The sequence below is a fragment of the Danio rerio genome, chromosome 14 (assembly GCF_052040795.2).
Source record: "Danio rerio strain M-AB ecotype USA chromosome 14, GRCz13ab, whole genome shotgun sequence".
In the NCBI taxonomy this organism is placed as follows: Eukaryota; Metazoa; Chordata; class Actinopteri; order Cypriniformes; family Danionidae; genus Danio; species Danio rerio.
The window spans coordinates 12,136,883-12,152,573 of NC_141034.1; the positions used below are offsets into that span (position 1 = coordinate 12,136,883).

The 15,691-nt window shown below is 37.4% G+C and overlaps 1 long non-coding RNA gene and 4 other non-coding genes across 6 annotated transcripts in view; 1 reads left to right on the forward strand and 4 right to left on the reverse strand.

Annotated features, from left to right (window-relative positions):
• LOC147840776 (uncharacterized) overlaps nt 1–15,691 on the forward strand; it is a 1,215,461-nt gene that overhangs the window by 1,015,159 nt on the left and 184,611 nt on the right. The window lies entirely within an intron of this gene.
• LOC141377714 (small nucleolar RNA U3) lies at nt 802–1,017 on the reverse strand. Its single transcript, XR_015508143.1, has one exon. It is a non-coding gene; the product is annotated as a small nucleolar RNA U3 (small nucleolar RNA).
• Nucleotides 3,298–3,513, reverse strand: LOC141377710 (small nucleolar RNA U3). Its single transcript, XR_015508134.1, has one exon. It is a non-coding gene; the product is annotated as a small nucleolar RNA U3 (small nucleolar RNA).
• Nucleotides 5,794–6,009, reverse strand: LOC137487653 (small nucleolar RNA U3). The gene has a single exon (XR_015508132.1). It is a non-coding gene; the product is annotated as a small nucleolar RNA U3 (small nucleolar RNA).
• Nucleotides 8,286–8,501, reverse strand: LOC141377707 (small nucleolar RNA U3). The gene has a single exon (XR_015508127.1). It is a non-coding gene; the product is annotated as a small nucleolar RNA U3 (small nucleolar RNA).

Genomic DNA, 15,691 nt, shown 5'->3' on the forward strand with positions numbered 1-15,691 from the left:
TGGCAGTTAAATCCTCACAACAAGTTAGCATGACATATCGGAGGATTTTGAAAAAACAAAGCAATTGTTATTGGATTTAATATATAGTGTTCAGTTTTTCTAAAAGCGACATTTAGGTTCTCGACTTTTGGAAGATTTTGAAGATGTGTTACAGTTGCCACTTTTGTCAGTACCACACTTTTTTTCTGCCAACGACAAAAAAAAAAAAAAAAAAAAAAGGCAGCGTGGTGCGATTTTGGAATGTAAAATGGCGTTCGGTGTGATCGGACCACTTTTACCGAAAGTTTATCATATGCTGAAGAATACTAGCTGTGCAGATAGCTCATGGGTTTGTTTCGAAGCTTTGAAAGGCTATTTTCACCCATCACTACCATAATAATAATGTTTTGTTTAATGTGATATTTCTTTAGGATGTGGTTTCCACGAAATATGTATTTCTATTTTCCCTTTGCTGCTTTTATTCACGTCATATTAATCTCAACTTTTGGTTCGTTTTCTACCAATAGATTTTCCTTCAGTAAATATTCTTGGATTAACATTCTAGTGGTTAAATCGTAGACTTAAGTTTAGTTTTACTCTATGCAGTAACATTTTTGGCATACACAATCTAGATGCACGTTGTTAAAATCTACACCTACATCACAGTTCCTTTGTCAAGAACAGCAGAGCTTTAGTTATCAAATTCAATATAGATCATGCTTTCTCAAGCAATACGATATCCAGCCTTGCTAGCACCGTCGACAAGACCTATTGAAGAGCATTCTTAGATGATTCAGTCTGATATTAATAATTTTATCTTGAGCCACTCTGCTCATACTCTTTTCCTCCTCTGTTGTGAGACACAACGAGGAACATTCATCAATGATCCAGAGCACATGAATTGAATCACCTCTCTGCATCTGATTCACGCTAAGAAAAGAGCATCAAGAATCATCATCGTGGTTTGGGAGACTCATCACTTTAGAAACACATTTCCTAGTTAAGAACTATAGAAATGATCCCTGAAAGTATAGTCTTAACTTCCCAACTGCAGAAGGAGCTGGAGTCGATTCCGACCCTCACGGTCTTAGTGACGGTTACTTCAACACAATCACTCACTCACATGCACGAAACAGTGATTAGAAAAGTAACACCTGCAACGTTTTTTGTCTTTAAAAATGATGTACGCTTAAAATATGTGAACACTTTGAACACATGCAGCTGTAAAAATGCATTTAATAACTCTTGTTAATAACTAAAGTTGGTAAATTGTGCGTAATCTATTTGTATGTAATTTGATAATTATGTACCCTCTTCTCTGTGTTTTTTTTCTTTCTTTTCTTTTTCTTTGGTGGTGGGCCTTACCGCCAATAATGATGAGACGACCTACAGAGAGGAGGTGCACACTCTGACGCAGCGGTGTCAGGAAAACCACCTCTCACTCAACACCAGCAAAACCAAGAAGCTGGTGGTGGATTTCAGGAGATAGAAGAAAGCACACACTCTTATCGCCATCGACGGGACGCCAGTAGAGAGAGTCAGCACTTTCAAGTTTCTTGGACTCCACATCGTTGAGGATTTGACATGGACTGCTCACACAAACTCCGTGCTGAGAAAGGCACAACAACGTCTCTTCTTCCTCGGGCGTTTCAAGAGATTTGGAATGAGCCCCCATATTCTCCGCACGTTCTACACCTGGATTGTGGAGAGCATCCTGACTGGCTGTATCACCACCTGGTATGGTAACAGCACCAGCGGCAATCGCAAAGGCCTGCATTGGATTGTGCGAACTGCTGGATGCGTAGTAGGAGTTGAGCCTCCCTCCCTCCAGAACATCTACACCACGCAGTGCATGAGGAAAGCCAAGAGAATCATCAACGACTCTATCCACCCAAGCCATAGACTTTTCTCTCTTCTTGCCTTCAGGCAGACGGTTCCGCAGAATCCGGTCACGCACCAGCCGACTGAAGGAAGGCTTCTTCCCTCAGACCATAAGGCCGTTGAACACTTAACACACCTCACACAGACTCTTCCATACCCCTCAGTGCACACCATCAATATGTAGCATGCACTGCACTTTAACCAATCCATACTTGAAACAATACTGTCTTTAGCTATGGGTACACCTATTCATTGTACATATCGCTGTCAACACTGCCAATTTTACATTGTCCTGTTTTTTGGAAGTGTGCTGTTGTATGTTGTTGTATTCTGCACTGTCTCTGTGTTGCTCTATTTGTATTTTGCTCTGTCTCGAGCCAGCAGCTAAGCTTTTATTCATCATAGCACACGTGCTGCTGATGATGTGACAATAAATGTGATTTGAATTAGTTTTCTTTATTTGTTTTACTTATTTATTCCATTGTTGTTAAGAAATGTCAAGGAATTTAGTTGTATAAGAAAAGTGTACATGCTGGTTCTTCTTAGTAAAAAAAAAAAAAAAATAATAGTAAAAACGTAAAATTGCTTATTTTTGTTAGCATTTTTATACATGCTTTATCATTTCCACACAAATGATGGCAGTTAAATCCTCACAACAAGTTAGCATGACATATCGGAGGATTTTGAAAAAACAAAGCAATTGTTATTGGATTTAATATATAGTGTTCAGTTTTTCTAAAAGCGACATTTAGGTTCTCGACTTTTGGAAGATTTTGAAGATGTGTTACAGTTGCCACTTTTGTCAGTACCACACTTTTTTTCTGCCAACGACAAAAAAAAAAAAAAAAAAAAAAGGCAGCGTGGTGCGATTTTGGAATGTAAAATGGCGTTCGGTGTGATCGGACCACTTTTACCGAAAGTTTATCATATGCTGAAGAATACTAGCTGTGCAGATAGCTCATGGGTTTGTTTCGAAGCTTTGAAAGGCTATTTTCACCCATCACTACCATAATAATAATGTTTTGTTTAATGTGATATTTCTTTAGGATGTGGTTTCCACGAAATATGTATTTCTATTTTCCCTTTGCTGCTTTTATTCACGTCATATTAATCTCAACTTTTGGTTCGTTTTCTACCAATAGATTTTCCTTCAGTAAATATTCTTGGATTAACATTCTAGTGGTTGAATCGTAGACTTAAGTTTAGTTTTACTCTATGCAGTAACATTTTTGGCATACACAATCTAGATGCACGTTGTTAAAATCTACACCTACATCACAGTTCCTTTGTCAAGAACAGCAGAGCTTTAGTTATCAAATTCAATATAGATCATGCTTTCTCAAGCAATACGATATCCAACCTTGCTAACACCATCGACAAGACCTATTGAAGAGCATTCTTAGATGATTCAGTCTGATATTAATAATTTTATCTTGAGCCACTCTGCTCATACTCTTTTCCTCCTCTGTTGTGAGACACAACGAGGAACATTCATCAATGATCCAGAGCACATGAATTGAATCATCTCTCTGCATCTGATTCACGCTAAGAAAAGAGCATCAAGAATCATCATCGTGGTTTGGGAGACTCATCACTTTAGAAACACATTTCCTAGTTAAGAACTATAGAAATGATCCCTGAAAGTATAGTCTTAACTTCCCAACTGCAGAAGGAGCTGGAGTCGCTTCCGACCCTCACGGTCTTAGTGACGGTTACTTCAACACAAGCACTCACTCACATGCACAAAACAGTGATTAGAAAAGTAACACCTGCAACGTTTTTTGTCTTTAAAAATGATGTACGCTTAAAATATGTGAACACTTTGAACACATGCAGCTGTAAAAATGCATTTAATAACTCTTGTTAATAACTAAAGTTGGTAAATTGTGCCTAATCTATTTGTATGTAATTTGATAATTATGTACCCTCTTCTCTGTGTTTTTTTTCTTTCTTTTCTTTTTCTTTGGTGGTGGGCCTTACCGCCAATAATGATGAGACGACCTACAGAGAGGAGGTGCACACTCTGACGCAGCGGTGTCAGGAAAACCACCTCTCACTCAACACCAGCAAAACCAAGAAGCTGGTGGTGGATTTCAGGAGATAGAAGAAAGCACACACTCTTATCGCCATCGACGGGACGCCAGTAGAGAGAGTCAGCACTTTCAAGTTTCTTGGACTCCACATCGTTGAGGATTTGACATGGACTGCTCACACAAACTCCGTGCTGAGAAAGGCACAACAACGTCTCTTCTTCCTCGGGCGTTTCAAGAGATTTGGAATGAGCCCCCATATTCTCCGCACGTTCTACACCTGGATTGTGGAGAGCATCCTGACTGGCTGTATCACCACCTGGTATGGTAACAGCACCAGCGGCAATCGCAAAGGCCTGCATTGGATTGTGCGAACTGCTGGATGCGTAGTAGGAGTTGAGCCTCCCTCCCTCCAGAACATCTACACCACGCAGTGCATGAGGAAAGCCAAGAGAATCATCAACGACTCTATCCACCCAAGCCATAGACTTTTCTCTCTTCTTGCCTTCAGGCAGACGGTTCCGCAGAATCCGGTCACGCACCAGCCGACTGAAGGAAGGCTTCTTCCCTCAGACCATAAGGCCGTTGAACACTTAACACACCTCACACAGACTCTTCCATACCCCTCAGTGCACACCATCAATATGTAGCATGCACTGCACTTTAACCAATCCATACTTGAAACAATACTGTCTTCAGCTATGGGTACACCTATTCATTGTACATATCGCTGTCAACACTGCCAATTTTACATTGTCCTGTTTTTTGGAAGTGTGCTGTTGTATGTTGTTGTATTCTGCACTGTCTCTGTGTTGCTCTATTTGTATTTTGCTCTGCCTCGAGCCAGCAGCTAAGCTTTTATTCATCATAGCACACGTGCTGCTGATGATGTGACAATAAATGTGATTTGATTTAGTTTTCTTTATTTGTTTTACTTATTTATTCCATTGTTGTTAAGAAATGTCAAGGAATTTAGTTGTATAAGAAAAGTGTACATGCTGGTTCTTCTTAGTAAAAAAAAAAAAAATAATAATAGTAAAAACGTAAAATTGCTTATTTTTGTTAGCATTTTTATACATGCTTTATCATTTCCACACAAATGATGGCAGTTAAATCCTCACAACAAGTTAGCATGACATATCGGAGGATTTTGAAAAAACAAAGCAATTGTTATTGGATTTAATATATAGTGTTCAGTTTTTCTAAAAGCGACATTTAGGTTCTCGACTTTTGGAAGATTTTGAAGATGTGTTACAGTTGCCACTTTTGTCAGTACCACACTTTTTTTCTGCCAACGACAAAAAAAAAAAAAAAAAAAAAGGCAGCGTGGTGCGATTTTGGAATGTAAAATGGCGTTCGGTGTGATCGGACCACTTTTACCGAAAGTTTATCATATGCTGAAGAATACTAGCTGTGCAGATAGCTCATGGGTTTGTTTCGAAGCTTTGAAAGGCTATTTTCACCCATCACTACCATAATAATAATGTTTTGTTTAATGTGATATTTCTTTAGGATGTGGTTTCCACGAAATATGTATTTCTATTTTCCCTTTGCTGCTTTTATTCACGTCATATTAATCTCAACTTTTGGTTCGTTTTCTACCAATAGATTTTCCTTCAGTAAATATTCTTGGATTAACATTCTAGTGGTTGAATCGTAGACTTAAGTTTATTTTTACTCTATGCAGTAACATTTTTGGCATACACAATCTAGATGCACGTTGTTAAAATCTACACCTACATCGCAGTTCCTTTGTCAAGAACAGCAGAGCTTTAGTTATCAAATTCAATATAGATCATGCTTTCTCAAGCAATACGATATCCAGCCTTGCTAGCACCGTCGACAAGACCTATTGAAGAGCATTCTTAGATGATTCAGTCTGATATTAACAATTTTATCTTGAGCCACTCTGCTCATACTCTTTTCCTCCTCTGTTGTGAGACACAACGAGGAACATTCATCAATGATCCAGAGCACATGAATTGAATCATCTCTCTGCATCTGATTCACGCTAAGAAAAGAGCATCAAGAATCATCATCGTGGTTTGGGAGACTCATCACTTTAGAAACACATTTCCTAGATAAGAACTATAGAAATGATCCCTGAAAGTATAGTCTTAACTTCCCAACTGCAGAAGGAGCTGGAGTCGCTTCCGACCCTCACGGTCTTAGTGACGGTTACTTCAACACAAGCACTCACTCACATGCACGAAACAGTGATTAGAAAAGTAACACCTGCAACGTTTTTTGTCTTTAAAAATGATGTACGCTTAAAATATGTGAACACTTTGAACACATGCAGCTGTAAAAATGCATTTAATAACTCTTGTTAATAACTAAAGTTGGTAAATTGTGCCTAATCTATTTGTATGTAATTTGATAATTATGTACCCTCTTCTCTGTGTTTTTTTTCTTTCTTTTCTTTTTCTTTGGTGGTGGGCCTTACCGCCAATATTGATGAGACGACCTACAGAGAGGAGGTGCACACTCTGACGCAGCGGTGTCAGGAAAACCACCTCTTGCTCAACACCAGCAAAACCAAGAAGCTGGTGGTGTATTTCAGGAAATAGAAGAAAGCACACACTCATATCGCCATCAACGGGACGCCAGTAGAGAGAGTCAGCACTTTCAAGTTTCTTGGAATCCACATCGCTGAGGATTTGACATGGACTGCTCACACAAACTCCGTGCTGAGAAAGGCACAACAACGCCTCTTCTTCCTCGGGCGTTTCAAGAGATTTGGAATGAGCCCCCATATTCTCCGCACGTTCTACACCTGGATTGTGGAGAGCATCCTGACTAGCTGTATCACCACCTGGTATGTTAACAGCACCAGCGGCAATCGCAAAGGCCTGCATTGGATTGTGCGAACTGCTGGATGCGTAGTAGGAGTTGAGCCTCCCTCCCTCCCTCCAGAACATCTACACCACGCAGTGCATGAGGAAAGCCAAGAGAATCATCAGCGACTCTATCCACCCAAGCCATAGACTTTTCTCTCTGCTGCCTTCAGGCAGACGGTTCCGCAGAATCCGGTCACGCACCAGCCGACTGAAGGAAGGCTTCTTCCCTCAGACCATAAGGCCGTTGAACACTTAACACACCTCACACAGACTCTTCCATACCCCTCAGTGCACACCATCAATATGTAGCATGCACTACACTTTAACCAATCCATACTTGAAACAATACTGTCTTCAGCTATGGGTACACCTATTCGTTGTACATATCGCTGTCAACACTGCCAATTTTACATTGTCCTGTTTTTTGGAAGTGTGCTGTTGTATGTTGTTGTATTCTGCACTGTCTCTGTGTTGCTCTATTTGTATTTTGCTCTGTCTCGAGCCAGCAGCTAAGCTTTTATTCATCATAGCACACGTGCTGCTGATGATGTGACAATAAATGTGATTTGATTTATTTTTCTTTATTTGTTTTACTTATTTATTCCATTGTTGTTAAGAAATGTCAAGTAATTTAGTTGTATAAGAAAAGTGTACATGCTGGTTCTTCTTAGTAAAAAAAAATAATAATAATAGTAAAAACGTAAAATTGCTTATTTTTGTTAGCATTTTTATACATGCTTTATCATTTCCACACAAATGATGGCAGTTAAATCCTCACAAGTTAGCATGACATATCGGAGGATTTTGAAAAAACAAAGCAATTGTTATTGGATTTAATATATAGTGTTCAGTATTTCTAAAAGCGACATTTAGGTTCTCGACTTTTGGAAGATTTTGAAGATGTGTTACAGTTGCCACTTTTGTCAGTACCACACTTTTTTTCTGCCAACGACAAAAAAAAAAAAAAAAAAAGGCAGCTTGGTTCGATTTTGGAATGTAAAATGGCGTTCGGTGTGATCGGACCACTTTTACCGAAAGTTTATCATATGCTGAAGAATACTAGCTGTGCAGATAGCTCATGGGTTTGTTTCGAAGCTTTGAAAGGCTATTTTCACCCATCACTACCATAATAATAATGTTTTGTTTAATGTGATATTTCTTTAGGATGTGGTTTCCACGAAATATGTATTTCTATTTTCCCTTTGCTGCTTTTATTCACGTCATATTAATCTCAACTTTTGGTTCGTTTTCTACCAATAGATTTTCCTTCAGTAAATATTCTTGGATTAACATTCTAGTGGTTAAATCGTAGACTTAAGTTTATTTTTACTCTATGCAGTAACATTTTTGGCATACACAATCTAGATGCACGTTGTTAAAATCTACACCTACATCGCAGTTCCTTTGCCAAGAACAGCAGAGCTTTAGTTTTCAAATTCAACATAGATCATGCTTTCTCAAGCAACACGATATCCAGCCTTGCTGGCACCGTCGACAAGACTTATTGAAGAGCATTCTTAGATGATTCAGTCTGATATTAATAATTTTATCTTGAGCCACTCTGCTCATACTCTTTTCCTCCTCTGTTGTGAGACACAACGAGGAACATTCATCAATGATCCAGAGCACATGAATTGAATCATCTCTCTGCATCTGATTCATGCTAAGAAAAGAGTATCAAGAATCATCATCGTGGTTTGGGAGACTCATCACTTTAGAAACACATTTCCTAGTTAAGAACTATAGAAATGATCCCTGAAAGTATAGTCTTAACTTCCCAACTGCAGAAGGAGCTGTAGTCGCTTCCGACCCTCACGGTCTTAGTGACGGTTACTTCAACACAAGCACTCACTCACATGCACAAAACAGTGATTAGAAAAGTAACACCTGCAACGTTTTTTGTCTTTAAAAATGATGTACGCTTAAAATATGTGAACACTTTGAACACATGCAGCTGTAAAAATGCATTTAATAACTCTTGTTAATAACTAAAGTTGGTAAATTGTGCGTAATGTATTTGTATGTCATTTGATAATTATGTACCCTCTTCTCTGTGTTTTTTTTCTTTCTTTTCTTTTTCTTTGGTGGTGGGCCTTACCGCCAATAATGATGAGACGACCTACAGAGAGGAGGTGCACACTCTGACGCAGAGGTGTCAGGAAAACCACCTCTCGCTCAACACCAGCAAAACCAAGAAGCTGGTGGTGGATTTCAGGAGATAGAAGAAAGCACACACTCTTATCGCCATCAACGAGACACCAGTAGAGAGAGTCAGCACTTTCAAGTATCTTGGACTCCACATCGCGGGCAACCGAAATGACCGGAGCGGAGGAGACCGGCGGGTGGCAACACTGAGTTGTGAATGAGACCAAGATGGGCGGAAGGGAAGTAGAATCCGGAAGTGAGTTGGATATGGAGGATGAATTAGATGGCGGGGAAGATGAAAGAAAAACAAGTAGCAAGTGGACTTTAGTAGAAAAGCGAAAAAGGAGAAAAGATTGGAGCCAGACTTCAGGAACAGAGAGTGAGAGAGAATGTCACCAGGTGAGCAAAATAAAGCAGGAGTATAAAATAATGGTGAAATTTTTGTCAGGGGACGCAAGTAATTTGAATCCTTTGAAACTGACAAAATCTTTAAAAGAAACAGTTGGAAACATAGAAAGTGCAAAAATGCTGAGAGATGGGAAAATGATCATTTTCTGTAAAGATAGCAAACAACAAAAAGTTGCTTTAGGGTTAAAGTCTATATTAGGACAAAAAGTCACTAGTCAAATAATGGGAGAAAAGAAATGGACGAGAGGAGTCATTACGGGAATACCAACAAATATAGCTGTAGAAACAATTAAGAAAAGCATTACGGGAGCAAAAGTGATAGATGCAAGGAGACTAAAAATAACCCGAAATAATGAGAGAAGTGACAGTCTGTCGATAATGATACACTTTGACGAGGAGAAACTGCCGGAAAGAGTGTATGTTGGATTAATGAGCTATGCAGTAAGACTGTTCATCCCCCCCCCGCTAAGGTGTTACAAGTGCCAAAAATTTGGACATGTTGCAGTAGTGTGCAAAGGAAAACAACGATGTGCAAAATGTGGAGGGGAACATGACTACGGAAAATGTGAAGAAGGTGTGAAACCAAAATGCTGTAATTGTGGGGGAGAACATAGCGCGGGATATGGAGGTTGTCAGGTGAGGAAAAGTGCTGTAAAAGTTCAGAATGTTAAGATCTCTGAAGGAATAACATATGCAGAAGCCATCAAGAAGGTTAAGACGGAAGAAAAGAAAGAAACAGAAGTTAAGGTTGTAGACACAAAAATGAGAAAAGAGTGTTTGGTTCAAGAAATAGATAATTCCATGAATATTCAAAATAAGATGGAATTTTTGACCTTTATGGTAGAAGTGGTAAATTGCTCGGCCCAAACTGAAAGTAGAACAGAAAGAACAAGAATAATTCTAAGAGCAGCGGAAAAGTACTTGAATGTTGTAGGAATAACAGTTGAACAGATAAATGAGAAACTAAAGACGAATGTAGCAATCTCTCAGTCATCATGTGGAGAAGTATAATGGTGTTTTTAATCTTGCAGTGGAATGCAAGAAGTCTGATATCAAATGGATTAGAATTTAAAAAATGGATAGATGATTTTAAGATAAAACCACATGTAATATGTGTACAAGAATCTTGGCTAAAACCCAATTTAAATTATGTGGTTCAAGGATACGAAATAGTAAGAAAAGATAGGAAAAAAGGAAATGGGGGAGGAGTGCTTACTTTAGTTAAGGCAGGGGTTGCATACAGGGAGATAAAAGTAAACGAGGAATATGAATCAATAGTAATAGATGTAAGGGCAGAAAATCGTAACATAAGAGTGATAAATTTCTACAACCCCTGTAAGAGATTGAATATCGATCTAACTAAAAATATAGGAATAGAGGGACATGATAACATAATATGGTGCGGAGATTTTAATGCACATAGTACCTTGTGGGGATGTGTAAATAATGATCAAAATGGGCAGGTAATAGAAGAAATATTAGATTCCAATGAGTTAGTATGTTTAAATGATGGAAAAATAACAAGAGTGGATGTATTAAGAGGAAGAAATTCAGTCATAGATTTAACAATAGTATCCAATAACTTAGCAAGGCAATGTGAATGGGAAGTCTTATATCATAGTACTTTAGGGAGTGATCATTATCCTATAAAATGTTCAATAGGGGTAGAAGTAGATGAATGTCATGAGGAGAAAATGACAAGATGGAGATTTAAAGGTGCTAATTGGGAAAAATTTAAAGAGATTTGTGAAAATAAAATGCTTAGTACAAAATTTAACTTTGAGGAAATAGAAGATACAAATAACAAAATTAATGCAGTTTTATGTAGTGCAGCACAAGAGGTTATAGGGAGAAATAAAGGGGGGAAAATTAAAAAGGCTGTACCATGGTGGACAGAAAAATGTAATGAGGTAATTAAAATCAGGAATAAAGCTTTAAAAAAAGTTAAAAAGACATACTCTTTTGACGACTTTATAAAGTATAGGAGAACCCAAGCAGAAGTAAGGAAGGTAATAAGGACAACAAAAAGAAATTATTGGAGAAAATTCTGTGATGAAATTGGCACAGATATAGATATAAATGATATGTGGAATATGATCAAGAAAATGGGTGGAAAGCAAATAAATAAAAATATTCCAGCTTTAATAAAAGAAGGTAAATACATAATGACCAATGAAGAAAAAGCAGAGGAGTTGGTAGAAGTATTTGTTAAGGTTCACAGTAATAATAACTTATCAGACAGTATGAGAATAAAAAGGGAACAAATCATAAAAGAAAATCCAAATGTATTAACACAAAAATTACCAACTGGGGACACATTGGATGCAGATTTTACTATACATGAACTGAAGCAGGTAATACAGAATTTAAAATGTACATCTCCAGGTAAAGATGAAATTTGTTATGAAATGATAAAACATCTTTCAGATACATCACTAATTAGACTTCTAAAGCTCTTCAATAAAATATGGGAAGTGGGAAAACTTCCTATGACTTGGAAACATGGAGTGATAATTCCAATTGGAAAACCGGGCAAAGAGAATACAGTAGCAACAAATTATAGACCAATTGCGTTGACATCCAATTTATGTAAGATAATGGAGAAGTTAATAGTATCTCGGCTAAATTATGTGTTAGAAAGTAAAAATCTTTTAAATCATTATCAGAGTGGATTTAGAAAAGGACGAAGTACAATGGATCCAGTTTTATGTTTAGAATCTGAAATTAGGAAAGCAATGATGAATAAGGAGGTGTTAATAGGGATATTCTTCGATATCGAAAAGGCATATGATATGCTTTGGAAAGAAGGAGTATTAATTAAATTAGATAATATGGGAATCAAAGGAAAAATGTACAATTGGATTATGGACTTTTTGTTTAACAGAACTATTCAGGTAAGGGTAGGAACAAGTTATTCTAGCATACATTCTATAGATAATGGGACCCCACAGGGTAGTGTATGCAGCCCGGTATTATTTAACATTATGATTAATGATATATTTGAAACGGTTGGACAAGATATAGGCAAGTCTTTATATGCAGATGACGGTGCTTTGTGGAAAAGGGGAAGAAACGTAGAATATGTTAAAGAAAAAATGCAAAAAGCAGTTAATGAAGTGGAAAATTGGGTAAATAAATGGAGCTTTAAACTGTCTGTAGAAAAAACCAAAGTGATGTGTTTCTCAAAAAAAAGGAAATCCCCAAATATCATAATAAATCTATATGGGCAAGAGTTAGAGCAGGTTCAAGAAATCAGGTTCCTAGGAGTATGGATAGACTCAAAACTTACATTTACAACCCATATAAAGAAAATACAAGATAAATGCAAAAAACGATTAAATATTCTAAGATGTTTGGCAGGAGTAGAGTGGGGTGCTACCAGAAATGCATTAAAAAGAATATACTGTGCTATGATAAGGCCAATTTTAGATTATGGCAGTATAGTATATTGCTCAGCATCTAAATCTCAGCTACAAAAAATTAGTGTTATTCAAAATCAAGCATTAAGAATAGGAAGTGGAGCATTTCGAACATCGCCCATTCCAGCGATTCAGGTGGAAATGGCAGAACAACCAATAAAGTATAGAACACTTAAGCTGAAAATGGCATATTGGAGCACTATAAGAGGGCATGCAGATACACACCCAGTAAAAGCAATAATCAAAAACTGTTGGGAACATGAATATAGCAAGAACAGGAGTTTCGGGTGGAATGCAGAATTGGAGGCCAGGAAATTAGGATTGGATCAAATAAAAATAGGACCTACATTAACTATACCAGATACACCTCACTGGATGTTTCAAGTGCCACAAGTTGATTTACAGATACACAGTATAATTAAGGATAAGAACAGGAGTCTGTCTAAAGATAATATAGTAAGACGATATCTAAAACAAAAATATTTAAATTATACACAAATATATACAGATGGGTCTAAAAATCCAGACAATGGTTATACAGCAGCAGCTCTATATATTCCTAACAATAAACAAAATGTTTCAGTGAGGTTAAGTAATCATATATCAGTTTTCTCAACAGAATTAATGGCAATATCAATGGCAATACAGTGGGTGGAACAAAATCAGCCATCAAGAGTAGTGGTGTGCTCTGATTCATACTCAGCACTACATTGTTTGAATATGGGGACCTCAGAAACACGACAGGATCTACTAAATGAAATATTTCAAAACATAAATAAAATAAACCAAATAGGAGTAACAGTAAAATTTTTATGGATCCCTGCTCATGTAGGAGTAGAAGGAAATGAAATAGTAGATAAGATGGCAAAAACAGCATTGGGGAAAGATGAGGTGGATATTGAGATCCCGCTATCTAAAACAGAAATAAAATATATTATAAATAAATCAGTAAATAATCTTTGGCAAGAGGACTGGGATTCAGAATCAAAAGGAAGACATCTGTATAATATACAAAATAAAGTGGGGAAAGAAAGGAAAGTATATGGGAACAGGAAGGAAGACACAGTCATATCCAGACTTCGTATAGGTCATTCCAATTTAAACAATTCACTATTCAAGATAGGGAAAAGGGAAACAGAATGCTGCAGACATTGTGGACAGATCGAAACCATAGAACATGTATTAATCAAGTGCACAAAATATAGAAGAGAGAGGGACCAGTTTAAAATAAAACTAAGAGATTTGGACATGACAGACATTACAATCACTAACATTTTTAAAAATGCTCAGAAAGAAACAAAGGTATATGATTATCTGCTAAAATTCTTGAGGAGTACAGGTTTGTTTTACAGGATTTAATCGGAAAGAATTATATTTTGGTTATTTAGTTAGTTTTATTTAGATTTTTATTATGAATATTGTTTATTATTAATAATTTACTATGAAAGGGTTTAAAATAGGTATTTTTTATTTTATTTTATTTTATTATTATTTTTTTTTTTAGAGAATAAGTAATAAGCCTTCCACTCATTGAAGTCTCACACTCCAACACAGTAGGTGGCGGTAATGCACCTCAAGCTGGTTTGCCACCCGCCATTAAACGAAAAAGAAGAAGAAGAAGAAGACTCCACATCGCTGAGGATTTGACATGGACTGCTCACACAAACTCCGTGCTGAGAAAGGCACAACAACGCCTCTTCTTCCTCGGGCGTTTCAAGAGATTTGGAATGAGCCCCCATATTCTCCGCACGTTCTACACCTGGATTGTGGAGAGCATCCTGACTGGCTGTATCACCACCTGGTATGGTAACAGCACCAGCGGCAATCGCAAAGGCCTGCATTGGATTGTGCGAACTGCTGGATGTGTAGTAGGAGTTGAGCCTCCCTCCATCCCTCCAGAACATCTACACCACGCAGTGCATGAGGAAAGCCAAGAGAATCATCAGCGACTCTATCCACCCAAGCCATAGACTTTTCTCTCTGCTGCCTTCAGGCAGACGGTTCCGCAGAATCCGGTCACGCACCAGCCGACTGAAGGAAGGCTTCTTCCCTCAGACCATAAGGCCGTTGAACACTTAACACACCTCACACAAACTCTTCCATACCCCTCAGTGCACACCATCAATATGTAGCATGCACTACACTTTAACCAATCCATACTTGAAACAATACTGTCTTCAGCTATGGGTACACCTATTCATTGTACATATCGCTGTCAACACTGCCAATTTTACATTGTCCTGTTTTTTGGAAGTGTGCTGTTGTATGTTGTTGTATTCTGCACTGTCTCTGTGTTGCTCTATTTGTATTTTGCTCTGCCTCGAGCCAGCAGCTAAGCTTTTATTCATCATAGCACACGTGCTGCTGATGATGTGACAATAAATGTGATTTGATTTAGTTTTCTTTATTTGTTTTACTTATTTATTCCATTGTTGTTAAGAAATGTCAAGGAATTTAGTTGTATAAGAAAAGTGTACATGCTGGTTCTTCTTAGTAAAAAAAAAAATAATAATAATAGTAAAAACGTAAAATTGCTTATTTTTGTTAGCATTTTTATACATGCTTTATCATTTCCACACAAATGATGGCAGTTAAATCCTCACAACAAGTTAGCATGACATATCGGAGGATTTTGAAAAAACAAAGCAATTGTTATTGGATTTAATATATAGTGTTCAGTTTTTCTAAAAGCGACATTTAGGTTCTCGACTTTTGGAAGATTTTGAAGATGTGTTACAGTTGCCACTTTTGTCAGTACCACACTTTTTTTCTGCCAACGACAAAAAAAAAAAAAAAAAAAAAAGGCAGCGTGGTGCGATTTTGGAATGTAAAATGGCGTTCGGTGTGATCGGACTACTTTTACCGAAAGTTTATCATATGCTGAAGAATACTAGCTGTGCAGATAGCTCATGGGTTTGTTTCGAAGCTTTGAAAGGCTATTTTCACCCATCACTACCATAATAATAATGTTTTGTTTAATGTGATATTT